Raw genomic sequence first — 22,917 nt, forward strand, 5'->3', positions numbered from 1 at the left:
ATTCATTGAAATTAATTCCATAAGAAAATAACGATTTTCCATAAAAATTCGAAAATTAGCTCAAAAATCGCTCGTGGGGCCCATGCCTCAGAACTCGACAAAAGTTATAAAATCTGGAAGCGCATTCAACCACGAGTCTAACCATACCAATTTTACCAAAATCTGACCCCAACTCGACCCTCAAATCTTCAATTTAAACCAAGAGGTTTTCAAATTTTTTCCAACTCAATTTACAAATTAAATGATAAAAACAACCATGGATTCGGGTAATTTAACCAATATTGAGTTAAGAACACTTACCCCGTTGTTTTCTCTTAAAATCACCCAAAATCGCCTCAAATCCGAGCTCCAAATCGTCAAAAACTGAAAATGGGACGAAGTCCCATTTTCAGAACTTAAACTCACTGCCCAGACTTTTCTTCTTCGCGAACGCGGTCAGTGCCTCGCGTTCGCGAAGCACAAAAATGCCTCTACCTCAATGCCTTCTACGCGAACGTGTTCAACCCATCTCGAACGTGATGCTTCGTTCCCCCTCACTACGCGAACGCGACACCCCCCCTACGCGAACGCGTAGACCAATTGCCTAGGGTCTTCAGCTGCTTCCTCTCTTCTTCGCAAACGCGTAACACCTCTCGCGTTTGCGATGCACACCCAGTATACCCTTCGCGAACGCGAACAGCAAATATTGCCAACCTCTCAGTTCCTCTTCGCGAATGCGAGGCTCCACTCGCGAACGCGATGAAGGAAACCAGATGGTACATCAGAAAAATTCCAGCAGAGTTCCAAGTCCAACAATCCAACCTGTTAACCATCCGAAACTCACCCGAGCCCCTCGGGACCTCAACCAAATATACCAACAAGTCCTAAAATATCATACGGATTTAGTCAAACCCTCAAATCACTTCAAACAACATCAAAGCCACGAATCATACCCCAATTCAAGCCTAATGAATTTTAATATTTCAAATTCTATATCTTGTGCCGAAACGCATCAAATCAATCTGGAATGACTTCAAATTTTGCACACAAGTCATAATTGACATAACGAAGCTATTCCAATTTTCAGAATCGGATTTCGGCCCCGATATCAAAAAGTCAACCCCCTAGTCAATCTTCCCAAAAATTCATTTCTCGCCATTTCAAGCCAAATTCCTCTACGGACCTCCAAATAATTTTCCGGACACGCTTCTAAGTCCATAATCACCATACGGAGCTATTGACATCATCAAAATTCCATTCTGGAGTCGTTTTCACATAGTTCCGACTACGGTAAAAATCCTAAGACTTAAGCTTCCATCCCAGGGACTAAGTGTCCCAAGTCTCTCCGAATCATTCGTAAATCAAACTCGACCACACACGCGGGCCATAATATATATTGCTAGGCTGCTCAAGACCTTAAGTTACTGAACGGGACGTAAATTCTTAAAATGACAAGTCGGGTTGTTACATTCTCCACCTCTTAAACAAACGTTCGTCCTCGAACGTGCTAAGAATTATTCTAAGGTTACCAAATTGATGATTTTACTTTCACACATATACTCATGGTTGATCCCATGTTACTACATTTAAGATAAGCGTGACAACATTATCTTATTTGAGATTATTTCTTTTATCCATACTTGAAACTTTAAGGCTATTTTGGAATATCGGCCTAACTTCAAAAAGGTAAGTGTCTTGCTTAACCTCGGGTGGGGGAATTTCCCCTTAGACATTGAGTCTTATGTGCAATTTGTGTAATTGAAAACCATGTACGCGAGGTGACGAGTACGTACTTGGTTTATATGTGCAAATTATATTGAGTTAAAATCTTGAGTATATTGTGTAGTAAATTGGATAATTGTTGGCATATATTTAATCATCTACTTGTCGTGCCTAAATCCTTGTTGTTGACTCTGTTGTTATATGACAATTTGATGTGATTGTTATTTGATTATTTATGAAATTTCGTGAATTTGCTGGTTTGATAATTATTGGAATTTAATTTTATTTTGAATTTTCCCCTCTGCAAATAATTAATTAAATGAGCTTAAGAAGAGGTGTTTATATAATTATTGAAAATTTGATTTTTATGAAGACTTTGCTTTATGTTGATTATTTTTCCATCTCTATTGATTGTTTTTGGGTGTTATATACATTGTGTGGAGCCTTGGGCTATTTGTTGTGAAATTAATTGATTTTGTTATATCTTTGGAATTTGGTTGTGGCCATTGGGCAAATTGTGATATGAATTGATTTTATTATATTGTCGTGTTAATTTTCCGTGTAAATTATTGTGTTATGTGGGTTATTATTTTGGGGAGATAAGGGTGACATTTTACCGTTGATATTATGTGGGTATAAGGGTGGCATTTCACTGTTGTTGTGTTTGTTGGAATATTGTCTGGGCGGAGCGATAAGGGTGGCTATAGGAGCGATAAGGGTGGCTATTGTCAGGGACGATATGTGATGATGTGGGGTTGTGGTGTTGATGATTTTCATGTGATGTTGTGATTTTCTTGTGTTTATTTTTATACCTTATGCAATTTGTCTTGTTGTTGTTAAATTGATAACAATCTGATTTATGTTAAAATTGAGAGCCTGTGGCTATGGCTAGGCGTATTATAAAATGAAATGAGGGCACGAGGTGCCGGGGAAATATGATGATCTAATTGTGGGTATGAGGTGCCGTGGAAATATAAAAATGGGCTGAGATCCGTGTTTAAGAAAAATATAAAAATGGGTTGAGATTTAACGCCACCTAGGCACTCATCTCATAGGTTAAAACTCAATGTTTACAATACCAAAATGACTGAATATGCATAGAAAATATACAAGAATTATCAAATAAGCCTAACAGGTATGACTCCCTATTAATATTATTGTACAATTAAATTTTACAAAGGGAAAATTTTAATCTCATAAATATTTTACCACAAGGACCTCGTCCTTACATAACTTTCATCGCGGCTTGCAATCCGATTTAAATATTTCACATCATGTATAAAAATGCGAGGATCTCGTCCTCCACTCCGAATCACAAGTATTTTGCACATTGTGCCAACTAAAATTTTCAATTTACTTTCTTTCTTCTTTTCAATATATTTCATAAACAATTTTCACAACATATAATGAACCCTCATACCGGTTAGGGCGTATAATTCATAAAAATTGGAATCAATTATTCTGAAATACATTAAACCCATTGTATCGAATAATAAAATTTTGCTTTTGGACTTATAGCCGTCAATGGTGCACAAAAATAAAATGACAGGCACGGGCTCACATCTCTAAATCTCCCAACAGGGATACACATATAAGTAGGGCTGCTTATCGGGCGGATTGGGCAGTTATTTACTCTTAACGGTTTGGCTTATCTATTATCGGCTTTTAAATGTATTAATCCGCTAGCCACCCGATAAGATATCGGGCGGATTGGTATCGGTTTAGCTCTTATCGGGCGGTTTATCGGCCTAATTCAATCTATATTGCGTGCATTAATTGTTTGCTGACCGATGTGACTCAAAATAAAATTCATATGCTCAGCAAACTACATTCCAGTCTATAGAATATAATATATGAGTCCATTATATCCCAAAGCAGACTACATTACATATGACCCAGAATACATGTCTTTCCTCCGCCCACAACTGCAAAGGAAAAGTTAATGATTAATTTTGAAATGATAAAATTCCAGTCTATATTCAAAGTGAGTCTAGAATACATATTTCAAAATGATTAATTCATAAGTGAGCAGACTACACAGAAATGTTTGGCCTGCAAGTAACGCCAAACAGTGCTTGAATTTATGCAGCTTCAAAGTTCAAACAACAATTTAATCCATAAGCGAGTAGATCCCTGTAAAAAATATGCATACACCAAATTTCAGTATTATGCAACGAAGTAAAGACTGTGATAAATACTACTGTCTTGATTCTTGTTTGATGTTTAGATGACTTTTCTCATACATATTCTTTCCGAATAGATCATTAAATGCTCAATATTGTTTTCGCAACGTATTTCCTAGTAGATTAGTAATAGAGATAGAGTACTGGAACTCCTTCAAATAGTGACCCAATACGTTATATATGGAAGTGGAAGAAGGATATTTAATATATATATACATGGATAAAAATAAATTATATATATATATATATATATATATATATATATATATATATATATATATATATTCTTAACGGGTTAACGGATTATCCGTTAAGAAAATTGAATAATCCGCCCCCAAATCGATAAGCCGTTAATAAAAAAAATTTAATCTGTTCCCCGTCCGTTAAACCGTTAACCCGATACCAATAAGCCATTAATCTTCGGTTTCGGTTCGGTTTTCGATTTCGGTTCGGTTTTGAACACCCCTACATATAAGTGGGTCACAAATTTACGAAGCTCACCCATAAGTGGAGCATAATAGGAGGATTCACCTCAATATTCAGAACCAAATCAAATTAAGGAAAATATCCTTTTATAAAAAAAATCAGGATCGCACCTGTAACGACACCATCTGGTATATTGGCCTCAGCCAAATCATAGTAATTAAATCAACGGGTCGGGCCTCCACCTCTTAGGCGCCCACTACCCGCCCGTCCTCCACCTCTAGCTGACTGTGCATGTGGAGTATCAACTGGAATAAAGCTTGTAGCTTGAGTGTTCTGATGAAATCCACCCCTCCCAAGTCTGGGACAATCTCTCATGATATGCCTAGTATCACAACACTCGTAACAACCCCTCTGAGGTTGCGGCTGCTCGTAGTGAGTCTGTGCCGAATAACTGAAATAACCACCGTAAGAATCTCGTATCGGTGGTGCACTATAAACTGGAGCACCCCGAGTAATCTGATGTGCGGACTGAGCTGACCGACCGCTCGAGCCTCCGCTCTAATGGGTTCTAGATGAAGAGTAAAATCCACTGAACCCTCCAGATCTTTGAGACCTTTTGGCCTCCTTAGACTCCCTTTCCTCGCCTAAAACACCCTCAATCTTCAATTTAAACCAAGAGGTTTTCAAATTTTTCTCAACTCAATTTACCAATTAAATGATAAAAATAACCATGGATTCGGGTAATTTAACCAATATTGAGTTAAGAACACTTACCCCATTGTTTCCTCTGAAAATCACCCAAAATCGCCTCAAATCCGAGCTCCAAATCGTCAAAAACTGATTTCAGAACTTAAACTCACTGCCCAAACTTTTCTTCTTCGCGAACATGGTCAGTGCCTCGCGTTCGCGAAGCACAAAAATGCCTCTGCCTCAATGCCTTCTACGCGAACGCGTTCAACCCATCGCGAACGCGATGCTTCGTTCCCCTTCACTACGCAAACGCGACACCCCCTACGCGAATGCGTAGACCAATTGCCTGGGGTCTTCGGCTGCTTCCTCTCTTCTTCGCGAACGCGTAACACCTCTCGCGTTTGCGATGCACACCTAGTCCACTCTTCGCGAATGCGTGCTTCTCTTCGCTAACGCGAAGAGCAAATATTGCCAACCTCTCAGTTCCTCTTCGCGAACGCGAGGCTCCACTCGCGAACGCGATGAAGGAAACCAGATGGTGCATCAGAAAAATTCCAGCAGAGTTCCAAGTCCAAAAATCCAACCCGTTAACCATCCAAAACTCACCCGAGCCCCTCGGGACCTCAACCAAATATACCAACAAGTCCTAAAATATCACACGGACTTAGTCGAACCCTCAAATCACTTCAAACAACATCAAAGCCATGAATCATACCCCAATTCAAGCCTAATGAACTTTGAAATTTCAAATTCTATATCTTGTGCCGAAACACATCAAATCAATCTGGAATGACTTCAAATTTTGCACACAAGTCATAATTGACATAACGAAGCTATTCCAATTTCCAGAATCGGATTTCGACCCCGATATCAAAAAGTCAACCCCCCGGTCAAACTTTCCAAAAATTCATTTTTCGCCAATTCAAGCCAAATTCCTCTACGGACCTCCAAATAATTTTCCGGACACGCTCCTAAGTCCATAATCACCATACGGAGCTATTGACATCATCAAAATTCTATTCCGTAGTTGTTTTTACACAGTTCCGACTATGGTAAAAATCCTAAGACTTAAGCTTCCATCTCAGGAACTAAGTGTCCCAAATCTCTCCGAATCATCCGTAAATCAAACTCGACCACACACGCGGGTCATAATATATATTGCGAGCTGCTCAAGACCTTAAGTCACTGAACGGAACGTAAATTCTTAAAATGACAAGTCAGGTCATTACATGAACCCCTTGTGCAACATGCTAGAAAAGGATGCAAAGTTTGTGTTCAATGAAGAGTGCATGAAAGCTTTTGAGCTTCTCAAGTATAAATTGACAACCACTCCCATCATTACCGCACCCAATTGGAGCTCACCCTTTGAGCTCATGTGCGATATCAGCGACGTTGTGGTAGGAGCAATTTTGGGACAAAGGATAAACAAGATATTTCATCCGGTTTATTATGCCAGCAAAATGATGAATGACGCCCAAGTCAATTATACGGTGACGGATAAAGAGTTGCTAGCTATTGTGTTCGCCATGGAAAAATTCAGGCCATATCTCATGGGTGCCAAAGTGATTGTACACACCTATCACGCAGCACTCTGTTACTTGATGACCAAAAAATACTCGAAGGCTAGATTGATGAGATGGGTTTTGCTGCTTCAAGATTTTGACCTCGAGATCATTGATAGAAAAGGAAGTGAGAATCAGGTAGCGGCTTATTTATCCCGCTTAGAAGAGGAAGGGAGACCCGAAGATGGTCTCGAAATTAATGATGCATTTTCGGATGAGCAACTCCTCTCTGTTTCTTTGAATGGTATGCCTTGGTTCCCGGATGTTGCTAATTTCCTTGTGATCGGCATTGTCCCTTGTGAGCTCTCTTCTAACCAAAGAAAGAAACTCAAATGGGACAACATGGATTATATGTCCCGAGGAGGAGCAACTAAGTATACTTGATGCTTGTCATTCCTCGCCCTACGGTGGTCATCACGATGGGGCAAAAACTGCCTCCAAGGTTCTTAGTTGTGGATTTTATTGGCCAACCCTGTATAAAAATGCAAGTGAACTTGTTAAGAGGTATGATGAATGCGAGAGAGCTGGGGTAATTTCCAAGAAGGATGAAATGCCTCTCACCACTATTCTTGAAATTGACATTTTTGTCGTGTGGGGCATAGACTTCATGGGGCCTTTTGTCAGTTCGTGTGGTAACACTTACATTCTGGTAGCTGTTGATTATGTTTTCAAGTGGGTTGAAGCCGTGGCTTTGTCCAACAACGAGGCTCGGAGTGTGGTGGCGTTCCTAAAGAAAAATATCTTCACACGGTTTGGCACTCCTCGGGCAATCATCAGTGATGTGGGTTCTCATTTCTACAATAGGGAATTCGACACTCTACTTTCCAAGTATGGTTTCAATCATAAGGTGTCAACCCCTTATCATCCCCAGGCTAATGGACAAGTTGAGGTCTCCAACAGGGAGATAAAGAGTATATTGTCAAAAACTGTCAATGCAAATAGGACGGATTGGTCAAGGAAACTTGACGACACTTTGTGGGCTTATAGGACTGCGTACAAGACTCCAATCGGTATGTCTCCGTACCGGTTGGTATTTGGGAAAGCGTGCCATTTGCCGGTTGAACTAGAGCATAAAGCCATGTGGGCTCTGAAGAGGTTAAATCTTGAGTGGGATGTTGCAGCAAATCTCCGGGTGGAGCACCTCAATGAATTAGATGAGTTCTGGTTTCATGCCTATTCCAGCTCGTCCCTATATAAGGACAAGACGAAGTGCTTGCACGACAAATATGCCCGGAACAAAGAGTTCAAGGAGGGTGATTTGGTTCTTCTCTTCAACTCCCGGTTACGACTGTTTTCGGGAAAGATCAAGTCGAAATGGAGTGGCCCCTTTGATGTAGTGCATGTAACTCCCTTTTGTGCTCTTGACTTAAAAAACAAAAATGGTGAAATCTTCAGGGTTAATGGACACCGAGTGAAGCACTATCTCGACAAGTTTGATGGCAGCCACGTGGTGGCCTTGATCAATTTCCAATGATGATGGTAACCTGCGTCATGCCGCGACGTTAAATCAGGCGCTTCTTGCGAGGCAACCCATGTGTTTTTCTTTCTTTTTGATTTTCTTCTTAGATTAGGCTTTATTTTGAACTAACTGGTTGTGAACTTTGTGTAGGAATTGTTTTTGCAGTGCAGGACTGTTGCTGGAAAAATTTGCCTAAGTGTGAGAATTACGCTGACCGCGCTCAAAATTTCGCGATCAGCGAGAGCTTTTCGCGGGGGCGCAAAATGTCAGCGGATGCGGACTTGAAAAGTCCAAAATATCAACTCTCTGAAGTTGTATTCGCGTCCGCGTTCAAAATTTCGCGGTCCGCGTTGATCTTACATGGCCGCGCCCGTTATTTCGCTCTCAGCGGACTTGTTCCAGCCGTAGCCATTAAAAAAGGTAAAAGCACGGACCACGGTGGAATTCCGCGGACCGCGCTCCGGTGAGTCGGTGGGACCTCCTTGGTTTGATATAAATAGAATGTCCCAGTTCCTTTTACACTTTTCGAACTCCCAACTCTCACAGCAATAGAGCACTGTTCACCCTCTCTTTATTTGAACTTCAATCTCATCTCATTAATCAAGAATTAGTTTTCTACCACAAATCACACAACTGGTATGCTCACCTTTTTGTATTAATTTTATTTCTTTCTTCTCTTTTCTTTTAGTTTTCTTTTTCTTTCTAGTTAGGGTTACTACATGCCAAAATCAAAATCATGCTTAATTGATGCTAAAAATTCATGAGGGTACTGTTTAATGCCTAATGGGAGATAGGATTATTTACTATGCTTAATAATCGAAATAATTTTTGCACTTAGTGAAAACCCTAGGTTTAAAATCAGTCATCAGTGCCCGTTAGTGTTGAACTCCGTAGACCGCGGTCCTTTTTACGCGGCCCGCGTTCATGTTGTTGCAAGAGCTGAGTTGGTTATAAGTTCGCGGCCGCGATGCTTTTTCCGTGGTTCGCGGTTGACTTTACGCGGCCGCGCCCATTATTTTGCGGTCAGCGCTCATAAGCTTCAGAGACTTTAGCATTTGGTTACGTGGTCACATTCACTTTTACGTGGTCCGCGTTTGTGGTTTTACGGCTGCACCCATTATTTCGCGGACAGCGGATGTCAATGTTCAGAGAGTTGGTATTCTGATCCCAATCTCTTTGCGGACCGCGCTCCTTTTTATGTGGACTGCGTTGACCTTTCCGCGTCCGCGCTTGTTTTTTCGCTAACAGCGGACCCCTTCTTTGACAAACACTATGATCATTTCATCTGCTTTCCTTTGATGATTCATTGAACAACAAATACTAATGAGCTTTCACTGATTGTGTATGCAGATAATGGTTCGATCTCGTGGCGGTCCGGAAAAATCACAAGGGAGGGGAGAATCCTCCCGAGGCCGGGGCAGAGGGAAACAGACTGCACCCTTAGCACCTCAAAGGGTCATTGGCAAGAAGCAAACCCTCCGAAGACCCACTCCCGACTCTTCTGAGACTAGTGAATATGTCCCCTCCCGGGAGATTTCTGAAGGGGAAGCAGCACAACCCCAACAAGAGGCTCAATCACAGCCCTACCGCCTCGTCAATGAATATACCTCTTTTTCTGGGTCGTCTGATGGCTAAGAAGGAGATAGTGAGACTTCGACACCACTCGCCCCACTTGTTGCAACTCCGGCCTCAACAGTGGTTCCAATTAATATCGATGAAGAAGAGGATGTCCCGGATGACGGGAGAGGTGGTGATACCAGGGTTGGAGGTTTGGTGAGATCAAGAAAGCCCGCAGTGTGGCAAGACAGATTTGTCAGTGAGAAAGCCTACCACAAGTTACGGGAATGGTGGCCTCAAAGGTCACTCACGTTCGAGAGGGATTTCATAGAAAGAGATCTTTTATCCCACAATCCCAATGTGAAGAGGCAATTTAATAAAAGAGTGGGGTGAAAGTTCTTCACTAGCAAGCTACCGGAGGCCAATGAGTACTTGGTCAAAGAATTCTACGCTAATGTCGCCCACATCAAAAAGGGCACATATGTGACTAAGGTACGGAACCGGAAGATCAAATTTGATGGCAAGACACTGAATGAATATGTCGGGTTCGATGATGTGGATGAATCCCTATACTTGGAGAAGGTGGCATTGGAAGAGGCAGCCCGTCCATGGCTTGCATAGGCGATAGCCATCCCCGGGACAACACCGGTTTGGCTTACACCTGGGTTCCTAATTACTAGAAACACTCTGAGCTTTGAAGCAAAAGGGTGGAGCACCTTCGTTTGCAACCGGCTAGACCCATCTCAGAATGACAGTGATATCCTAATCTCCCGGTAATTATTGTGGCTTCTATCATAGCGAGATACCCAATAAATGTGGGAAACATTATGGCCCGAAACATCACCAAAGCTATCAGGAAGGAAGAAAGATCATACCCGTACCCCAACTTCCTCACCATGTATTTAGAAGACCAAGATGTAGAAGGGAGGGATTTTGACACCAAGGTGAAGCCGAAAAGGCCCTTTTCTTCGTACAACCTTCAGGGAGCAGACAATCCCAAGTCCAAAGGCAAATCCACTACCTCCGCTGGCCAGTCTGAAGAGCCAAGGGTAGTGGCCACTGGGTCCGAGCCTTCCACAGCCGAAGGTTCATCTGCTGCTATGCCACCTCCTCCCTCAGGGCTATCTGTCTCTGCCCCACTTTCTGTGCCTTCTTCCTCATCTTACCTTCAGACTGCACTGCGCGTTAATCAGACTTTATCCAGCATCAACAACTGGATGCAGGTAGCTACATCAAAGCTATCTGCCTTATCCAGTGCAGTCGCAGCACAGGTAGCTCCAGCACAGCTTCAGATGCCTCCGTCAGTGGAGGATTCTTTGAAGAAAATCCTTGACAACCAGAAGAAAATTCTGGAGACTCTAGGTACTCATGAGAAGGTGATCAAGGAACTAGGAAAATAGGTCAAGAAGGTGAAGAAGCATCAAGAGCATTTAAAGAAGGAGATGGAGAAGCTTACTTCCGCTGGAGATATTCCTCTGGACCTCCTTATGGAGGAGACTGCCCCTGCCACACAGACAGCACAGCCATCAGAGCAGGAGGCTGACAGAGAGACGGTGAGAAAATTTGTGGTGCCCCAGACTGAGGACTTAGAGATTCAGTTGGAGGATCCTGATGGAGCTGAGGAGCCTACACAGTCTGAAGACCCTACCAGAGTGACTGACCCCATGCAGACAGAGACCTCATAGGGAGTTTTCTTTACTCTCTATCCCTCCCCTGATCTATTTTTTGCTTTTAGCATTGAGGACAATGCTAATTTCTATTTGGGTAGGGGGTCCTATTTTGATTTGATGACTGGCTTGTAATAATTCTGATACTAATTTTCTTTATTTTTACTTATCGTTATTTTCATTTTCGTTATTTTTCACTTTTGGTATGTATATAACTTTACCATTCCATGTATATATTCATCCCCATTTTGTATATATTCGTTTCACTCCCCTATTGTACATATTCATTTTACTTTCCGTATTTTACTTGATAACTTCTTTTGTAATTTTTCTTAAATAGCTTAGCTTCTTATTTCCTTTAGTAGCTTCTTTTTGAGTTTGTAGCTTCTTTTTTTTTTACATTTCTGCGTGATCAATAAGCCTTTGGTTTTCTTAATGCCACGGTTCTTTCCGAAGGTGGATGTTGTGTGAACCGGGTGGCTCTTCCCAACGATGGATGGCGTGACAACCTTCTTAAGGGATTGAGTCTGTTTTTCTTTTTGTTTTGATATATAGTAGTAATGAATAAAAGTGGCTCAAGTAGGCTTCACTTGGCACTAACACATTTACCTTCGACCTCATGGTTAAAGACAAGTTTGTTGACGAGATTAGCTCTAGTTGTGACCTTTAGACTCTTGAGTTGACTAAAACTATCATCAAGTGGTTTCTGTGAACCATCTGTGATCTTCAATCTTAGTTAGGGTTGTTGTGGGCCCTCAACTCTATTCTCTTTAATAATCTTGTAGCTTGAGAGGTAAGATTTTGAATTGCAAGTCCAAGTCCCGTGCCAACAAGTCTAGAACTTGCCCTGAATGTTTGTCTAGGCGAAATTCTAAGTATAGCTCGACTTGAGAAGTGATTATAGGCTCTACTTGTCCCATTTGAACTTTGAAAACTTTCGTATCCTACCATTATGATATCCTTAGTCAACCCCTTTGAGCCTAAGCCTTTTTCATTCAATAACCACATTACAAGCCCTCATCCGTTTTATAATGACCCTCTCTTGGCACCCAATCTTTCCTTAGTACTCATGATGAACATTTGGTAAAAACATAAGTTTGGGGGAGAAACGAGAAATTTCGAAGTGATGAAAGGTTCAAAGAACAAAAAAAAAAATTGATGAAAAGGGAAGGCAAGGAAAAGGATGAAAAGCCGAAAAGAAGCATGTCAAAAAGAAAGTAAAGGTTAAAAGGATTCAAGAAAACAATGTTGAAAGGCATGGAATGATGAAAAAAGGAGAAAAATGATTGTCATGAAGAAGAAAGAGTGACAATGTGTCTCTCTAGTTCACCTAAGGAAAAAGAAAATGATTCAGAGAGTCAAGAAAGTATGAGCCGAAATGAGAAAATGGGGTGCGTAAGGAAAGATGATACCATCATAGTTCATTATGTCCTACCTTGATCCAAAACGCCTTCATTACATCCAGCTAAAGCTCTATAGGATTTCAAGTTGAGTGAGCTTACATTAGTGGTGATTTACATGAGGGGCAAGCTTATGGTACTTAGAGCCGGACTTGTGACATTCTTTTGAGAGTGATGAGCGCACTTTATTACAATTCCTGTTTTGAGTGTCACATTCTATAAGGTGAGATTAGCTCATGGAGAGTAGAGGAGGAGGAGTCTGGTATCCACAATCACCTACGTGAGAGAGCGAGTTTCCTTGATGAATTGAGTCAACTCTTGATGCTCTTGTGTCACATTAGAACTATGGAACTCAAGAAGTCATAGCATGATGTTGTTGATAATGCATTTGTGTTGAGGGTAATTGTTAGTCCCAAATGATGCTTGATGAAGTCATCTTAGGACAATTGAAATTTTTCTTTCTTTTTCTTGTGGAGGTGGGAATTACCTTATTTGCTTGAGGACAAGCAAAAGCTTAAGTTTGGGGGAGTTGATAACTAGGGATTTTAGCCTATTATTTGCTTTCTTTTGCTTAGGTTTTGGGTCAAAAATGCATAAAGGTATTCCCTAAAACTAACTTAATGTGCTTGCTTGCAGGGTTTGGTCAAAATGAGGCAAAGAAGCCATAATCAACTCAAGAAGGAGTCAAACTTGCATAAGTCCAAGGCTGGGACTGGAGCGCTGGGAGCGGCAGAAAAGTGCGACCGCGTAAGGACCACTGCTGAGGCGGCCACTGTTACGCAGTCCGCGAAAGTAGATTTAGAGAAGTTGCTTTCAGTACTAAAAGTCACCGCTAATCGCATTGGAAAAGCGCAGCCGGAAAATCATTGGCGCGGCCGCGAGGGGATTTTCACTGAAAGCGTGGTTCGAGTTTCAGAGACTCTACAGCTTGGGCTCAAAGGAAGAACGTGACCCGTGTCCAAATTACACGGACGCGAATTACTCTTACGCGGATGCGGTCACAATTCCGCTGAGAGCATGGTTTGAAGTTCAGAGACCCTTCAAGTTGAGCTTAACAGAAGAACGCGGTCCGCGTCAAAAATACGCGACCGCGATGGAAGCTTACGCGGACGCGGCTAAAATTATGCGGTCCACGAAACCAAGTCCAACCCAAGACCAGAATTGAAGAAACACGGACCGCGCTCACTTTTACGCGGCCGCGAAAGCTCAAGCACAGACGCGGTCAGAATTACGCATCCGCGAATTCTCCGCAGGGGCATTTTTGTCTGAAATTTTCAGCTGTGTATAAATAGATTCTTTTAGCAATTTCAGATTAAGTTTTGTTTTAGAGAGCACGTGAACAACTGGGTTTTACCCTTTTGAGTAATTTTAGAGTAGATTTATCTTCAATCTTTAGATTTTCATCTTGCATTTAAATATTATGGCTTATATTTCATCTCTATCTTTGATTTCTGCTATAATTATGAGTAGTTAGACCCCATAGCTAGGGTTGTGATCCAACCCTAGTGTGGGTATTTAATGGGTCTTGAATTTTAGGGCTTAATTATTTATGGGTTAGTGGTATTTGGCCTAATTCATGCTTTAATTGTAGAATTAGTGGTTGCAATCATTGATTCATGCCTTTATGACTTAGACTCTTCTTGAGAAAGAGGGTTTAAGTCTAGGAAAATTAGGCTAACAAGGAATTGGGGTGAATTCGAGAGATTGATAGCCCCAATTAAAGGTTTAAACCTAGAGATAGTAATACCCGACTTGAGCCAATTTCACTTGCATTGCATGAACACCCATTTGGGCTTGAGAAAGCCAAATCGGGCAAAGTCACTCAAACTACCGAGAGGTATAGAGTGAGTATTTATGTGTGATGGTTATATCACGACCCCAATCATAACAAACTTGCCCTAGATTCTTGATACCCATTAGATACTCACCTAGGCGGAAGTTACTTCCCTAGTGCCTTTTATCACTTGAAAACTTTCACAAAAATATTGTGCTTAGATTACTCTTTAGCATTCAATAGTATCAAACTTAGAATAGAATCAATCACAACTATGGTTAGAAGTGTAATTAGAAACAACACGCACATCTAGATTAGTTAGAAACCCAACTCCAAACCAAATTAACTCCCTGTGAAAACTGATCCCGACCTCATCGGGTAAAACTGCATCGACCACTCCTCGCTACTTTATAGTGGTGTAGGGTTGGAACCGATCACACTCGACCAAGATAAAAATGAAGTAAATTTCAATAATTTAACTTGGGACTGGAGAAACAAATTTGTTAATTTTCTACAGTGTGGAACCTTACCTGAAGACAAGAAAGAGTCTCAGCTACTTCGACGAAAAATTGCCCGTTACTGCTTAATTCGAGGAAATTTATATCGAAAGATGTTCAGGGGACCTTTAGTAAGATGCCTCAGACCTGCTCAGACAGAATATGTGACGAGAGAAGTACACAAGGAACATTGTGGAAATCACGCAGGAGGAAGATCCTTGGTAATAACTTTAATTAGAGCAGGATATTGATGGCCAAGAATGGAAGAAGATGCAGAAAATTTTATGGCAAAGTGTGATAAATGTCAACGATATGGCAATAACATGCATCGCCCAACAGAGCTATTACATACAGTTATTTTCCCATGGCCATTCATGAGGTGGGGGATGGATATCGCGGGACCATTGCCACAAGCTAAAGGAAAGGTACGATTTTTATTAGTATTAACAGATTATTTTTCTAAATGGGTAGAGGCAGGATCCTTCAAATAGGTGCGAAAGAAGGAAGTCATCGATTTTATTTTGCGAAACATTATATGCCGATTCGGAGTGCCAAGAGAAATCGTATGTGATAATGGCTCACAATTCATAGGCACGAAAGTCACATAAGTTTTTCAGAGTTGGCAGATCAAACGAATAACTTCCTCACCTTATCACCTCGTGGACAATGGACAAGCTGAATCAACAAACAAGGTTATTATTAATAATTTGAAAAAGAGATTAGAGGAATCAAAATGCAAGTGGCCTGAGGCGTTACCAAGAGTATTATGGGCTTATCAAACGATAGCAAAGACAGGCACGGGAGAGACTCCATTTTCACTTGTTTATGGTGCTGAAGCCTTAATTCTAGTTGAAATAGGTAAGCCAAGTACGAGATTTACACAAGCAACTGAGGAATTAAATGGTAAAGAGATAAGAACGAATTTAGATTTACTCAAGGAAAGAAGAGAAGCGGCTCTAATAAGAATAATAGCTTAGAAGCAAAGAGCGGTACTACAATAGGAAAGCTCATCTCAGATACTCCAAGATTGGGGACTTCGTTCTCAAAAAGGATTTTCAATCAATAAAAGCAGCTGGTGCAGGGAAGTTGAGTCCAAATTGGGAAGGTCCTTACAAGATTCGAAGCATCGCTGGAAAAGGTGCTTATGAGTTATAAACCATGGAAGGCAAGGTACTACCTTCGAATTGGAATGTTGTTCATTTAAAGAAGTATTACTTCTAGGCAAAAGAAGTACCCACTGTCAGGTATCGATCAACTATGATTTTATTTTATTCTTTTAAATTATACTAACAATTTTAGATGATAGGCAAAAAGCTAGCTCACACCAAATGATGATATTAGACCCGAAAGACACGCGAAATACAGAATTATTCCCGGTCTAGGTTACAACCTTTCTGATGGAAATAAAAAGGGTTAACCAGTCATCATTTAAATGTATACCTTTGAGTCTCGTATGTATTTTCCTTTTCAGGAAATGGACCAAACAGAAGGAATAATCAAGTGCTTGAGATTTCATACTTCAAAGCTCTAACACTTGGGGGACTGTAGATATAAAGGCAAAGAAGACTAAAAGTCAACTGAAGGCAAAGAAGACTAAAAGTTAGAATTCAAGCCTGGATCAACCTAAAATCAAAAGTCAAGAGCTAATCAAGAGTCAAAAAACAAGCCTGAGTCAAAAACCTTTGAAGAAGCCTTGATAAGGTTTAAACTCACGGACACAAATTACATTTCAAGTTCCTACGAGTTTTTAGGTTAAGGGTAATAATTAGTCATGGGTTACTAGATAGACCCGAAATTTGAAACATGTTACAAAGAATACAGTTATGAAAGAGTTGTAGATGTTGTACAAAAAGTTATTTGTATACGTGAATAGTGTTATATAAAATTTGAAATTTCAAAGCATGAAACTTCCTCAAATTATTCATGAAACTTCTTCAAAGTATTCCTTTTTTCTACTTCTCTCATATATTTACACCAATATGAAGTTGAGACGTCTTCTTCAGTAGTGTCGTTTATAAAAAGGCCCTCTTTTATAAAAATTCGTGTCTATCAAAATCACGAAATATTAAAGCATTTTTAAATGCAAGTTTAAAAGCCAAAAGAGTAAAACAAAAACTCAACATCAAAATAAGCAAAGGTTTATATATTAAACTTGGCCAAAACTAAGGTACGTATTTGATATCAAACCCCAAAACGAGATGGGGGAAAACTAACATCCATTCTAAAAAGAAAAAACTTCTCATCAAAAAGTTCCAAATAAAACTAAGTAATGAATAATGGCTAAGGGGCAGCATCTAAGGTGGCATCATTCACTGGTACATCAACAACGGGAGAAGATTCAGCTTGGGGAGAAAGGACTTGAGCACTAACTTCACCAGGAATAGGATCATCACCTTCGGGAACATGAACCTTGTTATGAAAAATACTTGGGAAATTGTTACTATGAATATGAGTGGCTAAACTTCTAATCTAGGGTTTTGATGGAACCTATTCGAGGATGATTTTCTTATTACGTTTAATATAGATTTGCCTTAGCTTTTTCTCTATTTGTTCAACTACGTTTACATTGTGGTTCACAGAAAAGCTCCCAATCGACTGTGCCTATTTAGTGTGTATTTATTGGAAGAGATAACATATTTAGGTAGTTGTTTAACAACATCACTCCTAACGTATGTAAGAGATCAGTACGGAGGGTTTAAAGGTGAGATTAGGAATAACAAAACCTTGGTGCGATCCGAGTGAGTAGTGACTTAGTGCCAGCTAGCGTAGTTCGAAAGAATATGTTTAGTAAATTGTGGTAGTTACTCGAAAGATAATTATGATACTTAAAGTACTCACGATCGGTAGATAATACTTAGGCAAATATATAGGAAACGTAGCGGGGAGGATTCCAGCAATAGGGAAAATAATAACCTTAGAATGTTCCAAATCTTGTCTACAACATGTCCTTTGTTAGTTAACGATTACTGCATTTGCATTACTTGGCTTGTAGTTAGTAAACATCCAATTCGTTATTGAATAATTCTGAAGGTTGATTACTTGAATTCATGCGAGTCTAGTGGCTGTAATTAATAGGTTAATTCCCTGTGGGATTCGACTCCAGACTTGTTAACCAGATTATATTTGCAATGACCGCTAGACCTCTTAGGAGGCATAGTTGGGCGTGATCACCTCATTTCCGTCGTTGCGAGTTTCACTGGTCGAATCATCATGTTGATCTCCATCACATAAATTATCCTCACGCTGGTTGTTTGTCCCAATACTGAGTGAGTTGTTGACATTAATGAGTGCCATATTTGTTTATTCTTTACTAAAGAAAAGTGTCAAAATACTTTAGTAAAAGATGAATGGATCAAAGTAATACCACAATTGTTTATGCCCCACGGTGGGTGCCAAACTGTTTACCTATAAAAAGGTATAATTAAATTTATAATGTAGTTTATAGACATGTGAATTAAATTGATCCGAGTAAATAAAGTGATAAAGAACAAAATTGAATAAAGTAAGAAATAATTGAAGAGGAGGCGAGCCTAGGCCTCGAATTATGCTTTTCTGGTAGCAAGAACAATATCAAGAACAAAGTAGTTGGCAAAATAATGTTAGAAAAATAAGAGAATAAGTTTAGCATTTTTTCATGTAAGTATTTTGTGTCCTTCGCTGGATATAAATTTCTCTATTTATAGCTAAATTAGGGGAGACTAGATTCCCAAATCAAGCTCCTCTTTAATGTGAATAAAGATCTCTCTTGATAGTCATATAACGATTGAGTATAAATGCTAAGATTCCTTGTAACGGCCGCTCCTTGAATGCTACCTTCTTCAACCATTATCTTACTTTCAAACTTCTCATCTCATGTTCCAAAGTATTCAGAATCACACACGACTGGTCAAATGCTCGTAACCGATACCAGCTATTTGCTGACTCATACCCTACCTGTCTTTATTGCCACGTGTCAACTCGATGAACGTCTACCTGTCATTATTAATTTTACCCCATAGAGAAGCATCAAAAGTTGTTTCATTTGAAAAGATGATTAGACTGAGAGTTAGGAAATTTCATGGAGACGATGTTCTAGAAAAAGGAGAGAGAGGGGGAGGGGTAAACGGGGATGCATAGAGGTTTAGTAAAAAAGAAGTGGGATAAAAATGAACCACTTGGCAAGCCCACCCGTTAAATAAAGAGTTTAAAGATTAATTCTAATTGTCGTTTGAACATAAGAGCAATATTAGTTTAATTTTATAACAACATGATTATGGGTGACTCAACGTAAACAAAGGGCAAAAGCAAATTATTTCACAAAATTTATAGCTATAATGTGACTAACCGATAGGTCGTTTAGAGTACCAGCCTTTGTTTTGTATTTCAAGACCTCTCATAGCTTCATTTGATGTTATATGACTTTCGTGCGTGGTCCATGTTATTTTTCAAAAAGCTTTTATGTGAAATTTTGAAGAAAAAATGATTTTTGGCTTTAAAAGCAACGAGAGTTAACCACGATCAACGTTCTTGGTAAATGATCTCGGATCTGTATTTTGATAATTTTGTAGATTCGTATGATATTTTTGGACTTGTATGAGTGTTTTGTTGGGGTTCTGGGTGACCCGAGTGCGTTTCGGCACATTATGTGAAAATTGGCAAAATTGAGTTTTAAGTTGAAAATTTTGAGTTTTGATGATCGATTATTGATATTTGATGTTATTTTAATGAAATGAGTTAGTAAGCGAGCTTGTGTGATTACACTTTTCTGCATGTTCAGTTTGAATCCGGAAGGGCTCGGGCGAGTTTCGTAAGTGTTATGGTTAAATATGGAATTGTTGATGCACAACAACTGGTGTGTTCAGGTTGCAGGTCTCACATTTGCGAAGACCTGATTGCAATTGTGAGCCTCGCATTTGTAATTTCAAGCTCGCAAATGCGAAATTGGGGTTGGTCAAAAATCTTCTCAAGTGCGAACTAATAGTCGCATTTGCGGACAGGCGGGTGGTTGCATTTGCAACCCGGAGTCACATTTCCGACTTGGAGCTTGGGGTAGACAGCTTCAAAAATGCGAAGCTTAGCTCACATTTGCGATGGAGGTCCACCTCGCAATTGGGAAGGAACAGTCGCAATTACAATATTTGTGGGTCTGATGCACTGGCCGCTTTTGCGATTAGTGTTTTTGCAATTGCGATGTCTGCAGTTAGGTAAAAGTTGGGATTAATGGGAATTAGGTCATTTTACACCCTTTTTCAACCCTAATCTCTCTATAGGCATTTTTTAAGGAACTTTTCTCCCCAAAATTATTGGTAAGTAACTTTAACTAGTTTTCAATTAAATCCCATTACTTTTCCATGAGGTTTAACATCAAATCCATGAATTGCAAGGTAAAAATTATGGGTTTTGGGTAGAATTTAGAGATTTTATAAAATTGAGATTTAGACCTCAAATTGAGGTCAAATTTCAAAACAAATCACATAACCGGGCTCGGATGAATGGGTAATTGAGATTTGGTCCGAATCTCGGATTTCGACCATGTAGGCCCGAGGTTGACTTTTTAAATTTAGCGAAAGATTTAGCCTTTTTCATTCGTGGGTATTTTCTAACGCTTTTAAATTGATTGAATGATGATTGACTAGATTCGGTTGGTTTGGATGCTTGCTTGAAAGGAAAAATCATGGTTGATTATTAATTTGGTTGTGAAAAGAGGTAAGTACCGTGGTTAACCTTGATTTGAGGGAATTAAGATAGAATTGAGTCTATTTGATATGTGAACTATGTATTGGAGACGGCGTATATGTGAGGTGACGAGTGCATATGCGTTGGCCATTGGGATAAGCATGCGGGTGGAAAGTTTGTCTTATTTGTACCATGTTGTTTCATTTCCTATGTCATCCATGCCATAGATAGATAATTTATTCTTTAACTAATCGTCTTCGTGTTTAGTGCTTATGTTGGAATTGTTGTGATGTTGAAAGTTGAGTTTGCTGATTCTAATGCTATTGTTGAAGTTACTTCCCACCTTGCTTGATACTTTGGGTTATTGTTGTTGCTTGGTGAGGAAGATTGAAAAGCACTAGGGTGTTTCCATGTCATATTTGCATATTGATATCATTGATTGAGTGAATGTGAGGATAAAAGTACGAAGGGTAATGCAGTGCATGTGTATTTTTATTATGATCACGTGAGGATAGGAGTAAAAGCATGAAGGGTGATGATGTGCGCTTGCACTTATCTGATAATTTTAGGATGAGAGTAAAAACATGAATGGTGATGTCATGCGAGTTTATTGATTTTATTGTTTTACTTGATATTTGGTAATGTGAATTTTAACTTGGTGGTTTCATTTCCTATTTTTGAAAGAGCTTTAATTCATGATTATTTATTTACTGTTTCTATATAATGTCCCATATTCCTGCCTCTACTCCGTTGTTTTATTTGACACTTTACTTGTTATTCTTTTATGCATATGTAAAGTTGTACATAAACCTTTAGGTGTCTTGTCTTAGCCTCGTCACTATCTCGTCGAGGTTAGGCTCGATACTTACGGAGTACATTGGATTAGTTGTACTTATACTACACTTCTACACTTTCTGTGCAAATTTTGACATTGGTACTAGCGGAGTCCCGAGAGGTACTTAGCGGATACCAGACAGTGATTCAAGGTAGAGTTGCATCCCATTCGCAGGCTTTAGAGTCACTTTCCTAGTTTCATTATACTAGTTCCATTTTATTTTGGGTAGTGTTGTATTTCTTTCAAAACCTTGTATTTAGTTGGATCTAGAAGCTCATGTACGTGTGACATCAAATCTTGGGGTGGTTTTTCATTAGATAATGGTTTTAGACTTGTTTCACGCTATGCTATTTGTTCCACTGTCGGTTATTTATTGCCTTTCTTTTCATATTGTTTGTTATGTTGGCTTGCCTAGCAAGCGATGTTAGGCGCCATCATGACCCTTATTGGTTGGGATTTTGGATCATGAAAATTTGGTATCAGAGCACTAGGTTGCCTAGGAGTCATGAGCAAGATTAGTAGAGTCTTGAGGATCGGTATTGAGACATCTATAATTATCTTCTAGAGGCTGTAAGGCTTTAGGAAATATCACTCTCTTTCTTTCTCTAACGTGCGACTTTATTATATCATTGAGTATTAATTATTTTTTTTTTATTCTCTCATAGATGGTGATGACACATACTGCATAAGTAGCGGATCAGGACTCGGAGCCTAGGTTGCAGCCGAGGTAGAGCCAGGGGCAGAGGCAGAGCTCAGCCTAGAGTACGCGTAACAACACATATTTCAGAGCCTTAGATCGAGCAGGAGAAGGATATCCCTGTTTTGGTCGAGCTAGTTGGGCCAGCTCAAGTTCTAGAGGTGTTTGTTGCTACTCCAATGCTTCAAGACACCCTAGTCCGCTTAGTTGGACTTATGGAGAGAGTGACCCAGGCCGGTATGTTCCCTATAGCACCAGCCATCTCTCAGGACGGGGCAGGAGCACAGACTCTTGCTACTCACACTCCAGAGCAGATGGCTCATGGATATCAGACTTCGGCAGTTCCACCAGTTGGATCAGTTCAAACTATTATTTCTACACAGTCTAAGGAGAGACCTACGATGTCATCCGAGGGGCTAAAGAGGTTAGACAAGTTCATAAAGTTGTTTCCCACTCGCTTTGGTGGTACACCTTCTGAGGACCACCAAGATTTCTTGGACCATTGCTATGAGGTATTGCACAACATGGGTATAGTGGAGTCCAATGGAGCTGACTTCGCAGTGCTTTAGATGCATGGCTCTGCCAAGAGGTGGTGGAAGGAGTATGTTCGGGGTAGACCAGAAGGTTCACCTCCTCCCACTTTGGCTCAATTCTCACAACCATTCTTGGAGAAGTTCATCCCCTTCACTTAGAGAGAGGATTTCCACAGTCAGTTTGAGCGCCTCCAACAGGGTAGCATGACTGTTACTTAGTATGAGACCAATGAGACCATATTCGTGGATTATCCCGCCATGCAGTTATTTGATCCCTACAA

Source organism: Nicotiana tabacum, chromosome 4 (assembly GCF_000715075.1).
Source record: "Nicotiana tabacum cultivar K326 chromosome 4, ASM71507v2, whole genome shotgun sequence".
NCBI classification, from domain to species: domain Eukaryota; kingdom Viridiplantae; phylum Streptophyta; class Magnoliopsida; order Solanales; family Solanaceae; genus Nicotiana; species Nicotiana tabacum.